General features: G+C 40.8%; 1 protein-coding gene across 5 annotated transcripts in view; it reads left to right on the top strand.

The window, feature by feature from the left end:
* Positions 1-12171, top strand: part of PAK1 (p21 (RAC1) activated kinase 1) — a 188600-nt gene that overhangs the window by 54750 nt on the left and 121679 nt on the right. Inside the window, exon 1 of one of the 5 annotated variants that reach the window (XM_076002331.1) lies at positions 305-539. The exons of the other annotated variants lie outside the window; for them this stretch is intronic. The gene's annotated coding sequence lies outside the window, so the exon portion shown is untranslated. Of the gene's footprint in view, positions 1-304; positions 540-12171 lie in introns of those variants that run through there. 5 annotated transcript variants of the gene reach the window in all.

Genomic DNA, 12171 nt, shown 5'->3' with positions numbered 1-12171 from the left:
CAGAACTCTAGCCAGGCAAGGGGTGAAGAGGAAGCTGAGCTTTTGGGGAACTGCTCAGCCTCAGGAACTCCACTCCTTTGTGAGCACCCTTCTGCTTGGTGGCCAACATGATGCTTTCCTCTGCCTTGGCTTAGCTGCTGGCCTACTGGGACCTTGGGGGCTTTCTCTGTTGAGAGGTGGAGTGAACTGGGAGATGGGAGACCTGGGAGGCTAGTCCTATTCAGGCATCCTTTGTGGGCCTCAGTTTCCTTACCTGTGAAGGTCTTGACATTCTGTTTATAACTCTGGCTTTCCCAGGTTGTCAGACCATCTTGGTAAGGTGAGCTGATTAAAGTCCCACAAAATACAAAAGGCTGCAGAGATGTCCCTGTCAACACTGTAGGAGAGGAAGAGGTGAACTTGGGAAGTAGACCTTGATATCCTGTCTGCCAGCCAGCCAGCCAGCCTTTTGAATGGCATTTTTCTGGTCTGTTTAGGACCCAGTGACTTCAGCGGCAAGGCAGAGGCTGAGAATACTGATGCTTATTTTAGTATTGAGTGTAAGTATGTTAGGTGTAGGGAGGTGGGGTTTGAAAGAAGAATGTCAAAGTATGTTAATGGTTTTTCTCTGAACTGGCCAATTATTTGATCCTTAGGTATAAAGTTGCTTTTAAACTAGGCTGTCTTCTCTAGAGTCCCCTCCTTACTCTGCCAAGTTAATGACAGACCTTGTGGCTGTGTAATGTCTTAATCACTATAATTCTTTTCTTCTTTATTATCTGGCACCAAGAAACTCATGTCAGGCCTGTTACTAACCTACTGTGATTATTTTGGACCTCCTTCCTCCCACTATTTTTTCCTTGATTCTGCCTCTTCTTTCTCTCCTCATTTTTCTTTTTACTGCCTTCTCCTGATCATTTTTCCTGCTCTGTCCCCGCCTACCTTTTCTTCCACCTTCACTTTCTCCTTTCTTCCTATTCCCCTCATGCTTCCGCTTTCATGTCTCTCCCTCTCTACAGCCAGTTTTTCCTCCCCTCTCTTGGATCTTCCTCTTCTTGGTTAGGCTTTCTTCTCTTTTCTTCTTAGAATTTTTGATTAAGCTCTCTTGTTTTTAGGTTACGGGTTTGTAGGGACCTTTAGGTGATGTTTATGAGGTCTGACCATTCTGTTTCCTACCTAATTTACTTGCTTTTGCTTTCACCTTCAAATTCTGTCTCCCCCAAGTGCCAGTCTCTCTCCTTACTGCTTTTGTGCGTTGCCTCAGGCCTGCCACCAAGCAATCCTTCTTCCTGGATTTGCCTCCCACCTTCTTTCTTGGGGATGGACCGGCAGCAAGTGGCCAGTAGGGAATAAGCAAGGTGGGAAGTGGGGGCCTTGAAGGCTAGAGTGTGAGGAAGCAAGAATGTTAACTAGGGTTGGGCAGAAGCTCAAATTCCCTTTAGGAGATGAGTGTCTGGGAGATGAGCAGAGACTCTTTGGCAGCTCTGAGGCACTGCTGACTTGAAGGAAAGGAGGATGACTTTTAAGCCTAAGGAAGAAGAGAGGGGATAGCATGGATGGGGTGGAGGGAGATGAGAAGGAGGTGTACTAGGGGAGAAGACAGTGGTCTTTTGAAGAAGAGGGTGGTCTAGGCAAGATAGGGATTATTTGCATGTAGCGGTGGATATGGAGAGAAAGATTATAGTCTGGGAAAGAAAACCATATAGGTTTATTCTCTTCCCCTGTGAAGGCTGGCTTTTTAGACTGGTTTATTTCTACTTAGCAAATTTTTCTTGAGCAGTTTCCTTAAAGTGGAGGGAATTAGAAGGGCAGCAGAGATGAGAATAACAAGGTTGCTGTTTTACTGGCACTGTCTATCTAGATTAGAATGTGGAATGTGTATATATACAATAAGCTTTGAATATTGCATCCATCTACTATCAGACAATCTCTGAACCATCTACTCTATGCTAGTTATGGTACTAGGTGCTGGGGTTACAAAATGGAAATTGGACTCAGTTGCTGCCCTCAAATGCAGGTCAAGGAATGTGGAACCTCATGTGGTTAATATTGTAGAGGGAAGCACAGGAGCTATGATAATACAGAAGAGTGAACCTTTGATTAGGCAAATCAGTGGCAGAGCTGGGACCTAAACTCAAGTCTTTATTATTATTATTATTATTATTATTATTATTATTATTAAGATAGAGTCTTGCTCTGTTGCCTAGAGGACCATGGCATCAGTCTAGCTAATAGCAACCTCCACCTTCTGGGCTCAAGTGGTCCTCCTGCCTCAGCCTCCCGAGTAGCTGGGACTACAGGTGTGTGCCACCACACCCAGCTAATATTTTCTATTTTTAGTTGTCTGGGTAGTTTCTTTCTATTTTTAGTAGAGACAGGGTCTCACTTTTGCTGAGGTTGGTCTTGAATTCCTAATCTCAAGTGATCCTCCTTGAGTGGAGGATAATCCCTATCTTGCCTAGGCCACCCTCTTCTTCAAATCTCAAGAGATCCGCCTTGACCTCCCACAGTGCTAGGATTATAGGTGTGAGCCACTATGCCTGACCTTAAACTCAAGTCCTGCCTAAAGGTGGTGGCATCTATTCTTATACCATGTTATCTTCCTACCCCGTGTGTGCATATAGTGTACGAAGAATTCTCTTATTCTCTTTTCTACCTGCCTCTGGGGCTAGACTCTAGGTATTGCTGAGATGAAAAAAAGAACAGTTTCATGTGGTAGGTCACTGTGCCATGGCCAAATACTCATTACCTTGGAAGGGAAAAGAACTCCATCCCTGTTAACTTCTGGCTGAGGCCACTTGGGTGGTTCTGTGCTGAGCTCCCTCTATGAGTCATTTAATCTCTTCCTTCCCTTCCTCTCCACTCCATTTTCTTATATTCAGTTTCTGACAGGCTGTAGAGTCCAGAACCTGATGCAGCTAGGCTAGGCATTTTACTTCCACAGGCCTCTGTGGAATAGGGATTTAATACCTCATGGGGTTGGTGAAGATCAGATGAAATAATTTGTGAAAATGCTTTGTAAAGTGCTGTACAGATGTTATTGTGGTTGTTCCTGAGTGCATTTTCAAGTTGTAAAAAAAGCTATATCCTAAAAGCCTAGGGTTGCCAATGACTGGTTTAAAAGTAAGCCTCACTCATCAATGAATAAAGGAAAAGGACTGGGCTAGATTGAGAAGGCTTTAGGGGCTGGTAATTGAGCCCCATGGTCAAAGTGGAGGCCAAGAAATGTACAAGAGTGCATTGTTTAAGGTGAGATAGTAGGTAGCAATTATAAAAAAAAAAATTTAGTGACTTTTTCTGATATAGCAAAAAAAAAGGGGGGTGGGGAAGGGGAACTTGAAAGTAGGTTTACTTTAGTTTAAATCCTGGTTCTAGTTACCTGATTATTAATCTCCCTGTGCTTCATATATAGAATGTAAGATATTTATACCTACTTGAAGGGTTATTATAAAGCTTAAAAGCAATTATATATAAAAAGAAAAATAATAATTATATAGTAGGCATTTAATAGCTATACTTACTCTTATCCAGTAAAAATAAAGTCTGAAGTCACCTTCTCAATAAAGTCTTCCCTAACTCCCAGGCTATTGAGGGACCCTCTTCTGGATTCATGCAGCACCTATGTGTTTCCTCTCACTACTCAGTAGTGGCACTTAACCCATGTTGTATTGTTATTGTAGTTTATGTGTCTGCCTCTCCCATTAGTCTGTGAATGTTTTGAGGGCAGAGACAGGGTCTGCTAAATTTTTTTTTTTTTTTTTTTTTTGAGACAGAGTCTCGCTTTGTTGCCCAGGCTAGAGTGAGTGCCGTGGCGTCAGCCTAGCTCACAGCAACCTCAAACTCCTGGGCTCGAGTGATCCTTCTGCCTCAGCCTCCCGGGTAGCTGGGACTACAGGCATGCGCCACCATGCCCGGCTAATTTTTTTATATATATATCAGTTGGCCAATTAATTTCTTTCTATTTATAGTAGAGACGGGGTCTCGCTCTTGCTCAGGCTGGTTTCGAACTCCTGACCTTGAGCAATCCGCCCGCCTCGGCCTCCCAAGAGCTAGGATTACAGGCGTGAGCCACAGCACCCGGCCTGGTCTGCTAAATTTTGATGTCTACTGAGTGCTACTTTTGCCAAGCCTTATTTGTTGCTAGGTATACATTGGTAAACACAACAGACTTAATTGCTGCTTTGTGAGCTTACCATTTATTGAGGAAGATATATAATAAATAAATATAATTGAAATTCATGATAGATGCTGTGAAAACTGAGAGTTCCATTTGGTCATGTTAGGTTTGAGGTATTGATGAGAAATGCAGGCAATGTTGTCAAGTAGATGGTGATCAATCTGAAAGAGAGCTGTTAGGTCTAGAGATAGAAACTTGGGCCATTATATATTGATGGTATGTAAAGCCATGGGAATGGATGATATCATGTAGGGGAGAGTATAGTGTATGAGTAAAGAAGGTTCCAAGCTTTGAACATGTGGAGGATAGCTGGAGAAGGAGTCTGTAAAAGGAGACAGGAGTAGACAGAAAGATAGAAGGAAAGCCAGGTAAGTGTGCTTCCCCAGAAGACAAGAAAGTAGAATATTTGAAAAAGAAGGAAGGTCAGTTATTTCGAATACTGCTGGGAGATAGAGTAAGGTGAGGACAGAAAAGTGACCATTTGATTTGGCAAGATGGGGATGATTGATGACATGGTAGATTGTTAGTTGGCACACAGAAGGGGGAGGAAGCATATGGAGATAGTTTAAGTAGACAATTATTTTCAGAAACTTTGCTATGAAGAGGAACAAAGAAATAATTAGTATTTGGAGGAAGATATTGATGGGGAGGGTGTGTGTATTTGAATAGGATACACTACAGCACGTTTATATTTACCCAATATTTCTCAGGTCATGCCAAAAATTTAGAGATCCTCTTGATTTCCTTTTTTTTTTTTTTTTAATCACATGCTACATTCAACCTTTAAATAAGCCATTTGACCCTACCTTCAAAATTTATCTACCTTTGACTTACATCTCTCTACCTGCTGCCAATCATCTAAGCCACCATCATTTCTCATCTGGATTATTATACTAACTTCCAAATGATCTCTCCACAGCCCATTCTTCTCACAGACAGGTCTATTTAAAAATGTAAATCAGTTCACTGCTCAAAACTCTTCATTGTCTTCCCACACTTGCAACTTGCTGCAAAATCCAAATTTATTATTGTGGCCTCTAAGGCCCTGTACAATCTGACCTCTGGTAACACCTCTGATCTCAGTCTTTTACCACATTTGTCCTTCTCCATTCAACTTTAGTCTTGCTGGCCTTTTGCTCTTCCGTGTGCCCAGCGTATTCTCATCTAAGACATTTGTATTGCTCCCTCTGCTTAAAATGCTCTTCTTCCAGATGCTGCTATTGTTTGCTCATTTTTCATTCAAGTCTTAAGTGACTCTTCCTCAGAGAAGCCTGTTCTGACCACCTTATCTTATGTACTAGACCTTCCCTGCTCCCCATATTCACACACACATACATAGGCTTGACATTGTGTATTTATTTACTTATTTCTCTGTCTCTTTTTACTAGACCATAAACTATGAGCACAGGGACTTTGTCTTATTCAACTAGATTGGTAATGGTATGTTGCCAATATTCAATAAATACTTGTTGAATGACTGAATATATTTAACGGAGAGGAAAAGGTTGATGAAGCTGAAAGAGGAGATCATTCTGGATGAGAGGCAGTATAAGTGAAGGAATACAGGGAGAAGAGAGAATGGCTTTTGATGAGAGGAAGGACACTTCCTTTATTGTAAGTGGAAGGAAGAAGGAAAACATGGGTTTAGATGTGGGGAGACACATAGACTTGGAAACAGGAAAATGGAGTTCTGCAAATATTTCTGTTTTCTCATTGAAAGTAAGCTCATCAGCTAAAGGGCAGGGTCAATGGGGAGTCCAATTTGAGACAAGGTGATTATATGTAGGAAGGCATTTTAGTCTGTTTTGTGTTGCTATAACGCAAGTTATAATCCTCCCAGAGTGCTAGGATTACAGATGTGAGCCACTGCGGCCGGCCAGATTAGGTAATTTCTAAAGAAAGACATTTCTTCCTTATTGTTCTGGAGGCTGGGAAGTCCAAGGTTGAGGGGGCCGCATCTGGTGAGGGCCTTCTTGCTGTATCATCCCATGGTGGAAGGTGAAAGAACAAGAGAACATGAGAGAGCAAGAGCAACAAGGGAAGGGGGCTGAATTCATTCTTTTCACCAGGAACCCAGTCTGGTGATAACTAGTCCACTCCCATGATAACAGCATGAATCCATTCATGAGGTCAGAGCCTTCATGACCTAATCACCTCTTTAAGGTCTCACCTCTCCATACTATTGCATTGAAGATTAAATTTCTAATGTGAACTTTGGGGGACACATTGAAACCATAGCAGAAGGTAATCGTAACTTTCAAGGAAAAGCAGTGAACCAGGTTTTGTAATATTCTCTAGGACATTAGGCTGCTCCAGTATAGAGACAGTAGGAGAGTTAAGTTCAATTATCCCAAAGCTGGGATTTTGCCAATTAAATTTTGGTAAGGGAGAAAGGGGGAAGCGGATTGATGGGTTTTGATGTTTGAGTGGTTTTGATGGACTATGATTAGGTAAAGAGAGAAGTGAAGGCAGGAGACTGATGGAAAATTTTTTGGAGCTCAAAATGAAATCTAGGAATTATAGTGGAAATTCAGGAGCAAGTGAACTGCATGGATAGGAGGTTGGAGGTTATGTTTAGAGTATATAAGATTCATTTTAGATATAAAAGTTGCACATTTTTGTGATAAGCTCCAGGATGTAATCATGGGAGTATTGGCTAACATGGACTGGAGGTCAGAAAATGGAGAGGTCAGTGTGTTGATAAATCATCATTGTGGCTGTTCAAGTCGCCTAGAATGATGACTGCAGGAGTACAGAAAAAGACGGAACCAGGAACTAAAGCCTTTGAGTGGAAGTGACCAGGAAGTGAGTGGTAGGCTGTAAATATGTGTGATAGCAGCCAGTGGAAGCTACTGAAAGGAAAATAGAGATAGATATTTGCAACAGAAAGGGAAATGAATGATTTGGAAATGGCACTGAAAATTAAGGACAACACTGACAGAGTTGGGTGTGAGAGAGAAAACAGATTCCAGTTGAGAGGGCTGCTAAAGAAGTCTTTTCTTCAGGTGATAGCCAGGTTTCTTTTAAGGCAAGGAAGCAAAGGGGTGTGACAGATGAGCCAGTGACAGATGAGAAGTTCCAGAGGAAATAGTGGAAGGGCTCCAGAGTTAGGAGAGGGGTGGGGAATTTGGTTAGATTAGAGGGTTTACAGAAAAGGTTGGTGCTTGGGTGATCGTGGATGACTGAAGTAAATGGACACTGGAGGATTACTTGGCTTGGTCCTGATTATCTTTTAGAGGAGGGAGGGCAGTCCCTTTTCATACTGTGGTTGTCAACATTTGGAGAGAAACTGTTCCTTTGAGGCAACATGTGGCAGTGTAGGAAATCATAGGATATACTCAGGCCGAGATTGGCTGGAAGGTCAACCACATAGGAGATAGTACAGTAGGTTTCAATGTTTCCTGGGAGGTTGAATTAGGTGGCCTTTGTGGTTACTTCCACCTCTCAGATTGTAAGGACCTCAGGTTTTCTCAGTGCAGATCATCCAATGGGAGGTCTGGAGGTTTGAAGCTGAAATTTGAATGTTTGCCTTAACTGTGGGGAGTAACTCAACTGGGGCTACAGGTCAGGAATTTTCCAAGATGGTACAGAGTGGTTTATAGAACCTATAAGTACTAGTTTCTGCAAGAAACTCTAGTAACTGGGTGGTAGGAGTGAGAGAGATGTGTAGGTGTGCATGGGGGTGGTAGTGGTGGTGGTGGTGGTGATGGCGGTGGTGATGGTTGGAGGGTACTGGGCCAGCCTAAGAGAGCTTAAGTCTCATTCCAAATCCCTGTGCCCTTTCTATTCCACTTTGCAGCCTCTCAGAGTACTGCTCTAATTGTAGGAAGCCTACCAGATGCAGCCCCTTGTTCATTCTGTCTTAAATTATAATTAATGTAGAAAACATGTTTTAAGAGAAACAGAATAATCAGAGGCTAGTCATGTCTTTATAATTATTACATTTAGTGATCTGTGGTAGACTGCATATCCCTCTAGGTTTCAAGATCCTGTAAAATAAAAGTTTGAAAGTGACTGATTCTTTAGGATCCTTCTAGTTCCTGTGTTTTTTCTGCTAAACCAGGCTGCCTTAGTCAGTGGACCTTTGCTAATTACCTGTTGTGTACCAGGTTTGGTCTGTGCTGGGTCAGCATTTTGGACATAGAGATTAAACAGACTCAGTTTTTTCCCTTGAGTTATTCATGGCTTGGTGAGGACAACCAGCATGCATTATGGTTGATATGAAATTTGGAAATTACTACATATACATATATACATTTATACTTACATGTATAAAATGCTATTAAATTTTGGGGAAAAGTGGAGATAGGGGAGCTTCTGTGAAGGTTTCATAGAGGAAGTGAGTCAAGTTTGGCCTTGAAGAAGGAATAGGACTTTGCTTGGCAGACAAGCTGAGACATTTCAGACAGAGAAAACAGCCTGAGAAAAGTTAAGAGCATGAAAGCATATTAAGCTTGAATGACTAGTTTAGGCAAAAGTAGAGATGAAACTAGAAAGATAGGTGGGAGAAGGGAACAAATATTTATTGGACATCTGTTTTGTGCCAGGCAGTATGCTAGGTGCTTTTATATATGCTTTTTAATTCTCATAACTCTGTAAAGTAGATAGGAAACTGAGGATTAGAAATTAGCTTTTCTAACAGCCCAGAAACAGCCAACAGTTTTCCTACTTTCTGTTGCTTTCTTGTTGCTAAACCAGAGCATGTGGCTGGAGGCTGCATAGTGGGAGTCTTTGACGTGTTAGAAGGACATCCCTCAGCAAATTTAAGACTGCAGCATTCCAGTCCCCTGCCAAAGAAAACCTCTTGGCATGATTTAATTAAAGATCAAATTCTCATAACCAGGTGTCAAGGGCATACAGAACTCCCCAGTCCCCAATAGATTGTTGGTCATGCCAGTTGCAGCTGCTCTGGGTTGCTTGAACTAAGAAATGTGATTAGTGTATGGAATAGGTTTTATTCTGTCTTCCATTACCTATTTCATTTTAAATAATGGCCAGAGGGGTTGTCTAGAGGTAATATTAGAGGTTATCTAGTCCATTCTTTTGCCTCTAGAGTCAACAGTGAAGTGTGATGTAGTGGTTCTTTTACCACACAGACATAATTTCAGGTCCCTGCCTCTGCTGCCCACTAGCTCTGTGATCCTGAGTAACTGGCAGGCAGCATCTCTGAAACTTTGCTGCTTCTGATTTGCTCACTGTTTATTCCCAGCACTTAGCATAGCCTGTCAGACAGTAGGTGATGAATAAATATTTTCATTAATGCATGAAAAAAATGATATCTACTAAATAGATTTCCAAGTTTTCTGTAAACTCCAAAGTGCAATCTAATGTTAGCGATTATTAAAATATCAGCCCCAAATGACGGCCGAAATCCTATTTGTAAAGATAGTTAGTCCTGGAGATTTTCGAGGGAAACTGTTTCTTAGAATTTTAGCAACTCTGTTAGGTGGTTTAGTGGACTTTCTGAACCTCACAGTCCTACTGTGTAAGCTCAAGGCTTCATGGACTTCTCCATGCAGATGGATAGCAGCTGGTATCTTCCTACAGGCAACACCTCTTTTCTCATTGCTGTCTTTCCACAGCCTCATTTTTTATTCAGAAGTGTCATCTTTTATTTTTAACATGGAGCATTTATTGCCCAGCTCTAGAACTGCATGGAAGGAACCATTTTTCCTGACTAGTGCAGTATATGGTACAGACTATAAAAGGCCTGCTGTAATCTGCAGTGTCCCACTTTTTCAGTCTTCCACTTTATGTTACATTCCACCACACTGTAATTCACGTTTATGGTATTCTGTGGTTATATTTGCCATCATCTTTCTCCATCAAAGTTATTCATTCATTTATTGTCTGTTTTCTTTGGGTCAGGTACTATATACATACCAGTGCTTGGGCCTATCCCAGACCAATTAAATCAGAGACTCTGGGAGTAAAGCTTAAGCATTTGTGTTTTCTGCCTTGATATTTTATTAGGAAAAATTTCAAACATTGAAAGAATTTTATGGTGAGTATCTGTGGACCCACCACTTAGATCTTCTACCATTAACATTTTCATATACTATCACATCCATTATATATTGACATGCATATTATATCACATCACTATGTTCATTAATCTATCTTATTTTTTTTAAATGCATTTGAAAGTACATTGCAGATTTTAGTACACTTCATCCTAAGGAAGTGTAAGTACTTAAGCACTGGTATAAAACTTCAGCACTGGTGAGCTTTAAAAAAAGCTCACAGAAGATTCTACTACTCTAGAATTAAAGACCACTGGTCTGACCTGTTTATTCTTTAAGCCACTATTCTAAATACCACCTATTTTGTGAAACTTCTTGGATCACTCCAATTCAGTGTAGTCTATCCTGCCTGTGTGTTTGGACATTTTGCTGTGTATACTGTTCTACAGAACTATTCCAGTTGTGGTTTTCTAGGTTCTGCCTCTTGCTTACTAGACTATGAGAGCCTCCAGGGTCAGGTCATGTCTTATTCATTTATCTATCTATCTATTAGCTATTTATTCCTGGTTTCTAGCATAGCACCTTACATGTATCTCAGTAAGTTTATTGATTTGAACTGTACTTGAATGAAGGACCTGCAACTGCAGCAAAAGGTGTACCTAACTTTCATGTGTGTTTAATTATGTACTCTGTGTTTATGTTATATTTTTTAATTTGAGGAGCAGAAATTCATTTATCTTTTCTGATATTTAGCCCACAGTAGACATTTAGTAAATGTTAATCAAGTCCAGCCCAAATGTGCTTATATATTTTTATATTTGGCATTGGCTAGATTTGACTGACCTGAACATAAATCAGAAATAGCAGAATTCAGGTCAGAAAAGGTACAAAGGGTCTAGAATTACCTCAAGAACAGTTTAGTTGGAAAATCCTGTGGCAGAGAGTTTAAAGGTTTGAGTTTCACCATGAAGGATGAGTAAAATTTTTATCAGTTTAAAGAGAGTTCTATCCCTACTCTACCTATAAATTCCCATGTGATCTTAGGCAATTTCCTCTTTCACTTGAGACTTCAATATTCCTACCTGTAATATGAGGAGGTCAGATTAGATGACCTCTAGGGTTGCCTCTGGCTTTGATGTTATGTGTATCTTAAAATCTTTGGTTAACTTGGTTCTGTTTTATACCAGTGGCTATGGAATCCAGGGTAATAAAGTAGAAAGAGGCAGTTGTTGGCATTCCTTCTCTGAATCCTCGTCCACTTTTATTCAGTATGTGAAATACCTTACACACAGTGGCTACTTGAAAAGTGTTTTCTTTCCCTTCTTTCTACTCTAGCACTGTATCTTTACACTTTTTATAGCATGCTCCAACAGAGGCACAAAGTACCTTTCCTCCTTGGTTGCTTCTTGACCAGTGTTAAGTCTAGAGACTGCACAGTGGGGAACATCATATTGCAGCACCAAATAGGCGATGGGACTTCTGTAAGGACTATACTAATAAAGAGTAGAGCCAAGCCTTAAACTCAGGTCTCCTGACCTTAACTCCAGTCGTCTTTTAAATTATCACCTTACTAGTGGCCCTTTTGAAACCTCACAGTCATTCTGCATTTATTATATAGCCATTCAGTTGATTCATAATTAATACTTTGGTATAATTAGTTGCCCATAAATTATTAGGTTCCCTGAGCCTCTGGTACTCTCTGTCTGTTCTATTTATTTTTGTCCATAATGGCTAGAAGGGTGCCATCTGAGTAAATGTTAGCCTCAAGCCTAGCTTTATATTGTAGCATGTCAGAAGGCATTGGTTTCTCATCCTCCTGAACCTTTGGCCTACAGAAACTGTTCGAAGATTAAAATGTGTTTCCTCTCCTTATGCAAGAGTTGAGTGTGTTTCTTCTTTCTCCTTTCAGGATTAATGTTTTGGACCTGTTTTCCGATAAACAGAGTTTAAAATGGTATAGGTTTTAAAATGTGGTAATTATTGTGCTGAGTATATATGGACAAAATGACCAGTGAGGGGATCAATGAGTGTAAAGAGAAGAAAAGCTTGTGA

The sequence above is a fragment of the Microcebus murinus genome, chromosome 4, assembly GCF_040939455.1.
Source record: "Microcebus murinus isolate Inina chromosome 4, M.murinus_Inina_mat1.0, whole genome shotgun sequence".
NCBI lineage: Eukaryota > Metazoa > Chordata > Mammalia > Primates > Cheirogaleidae > Microcebus > Microcebus murinus.
The sequence above is the reverse complement of the archived record's forward strand: the minus strand, read 5'-3'. Positions and strand labels throughout refer to the sequence as shown.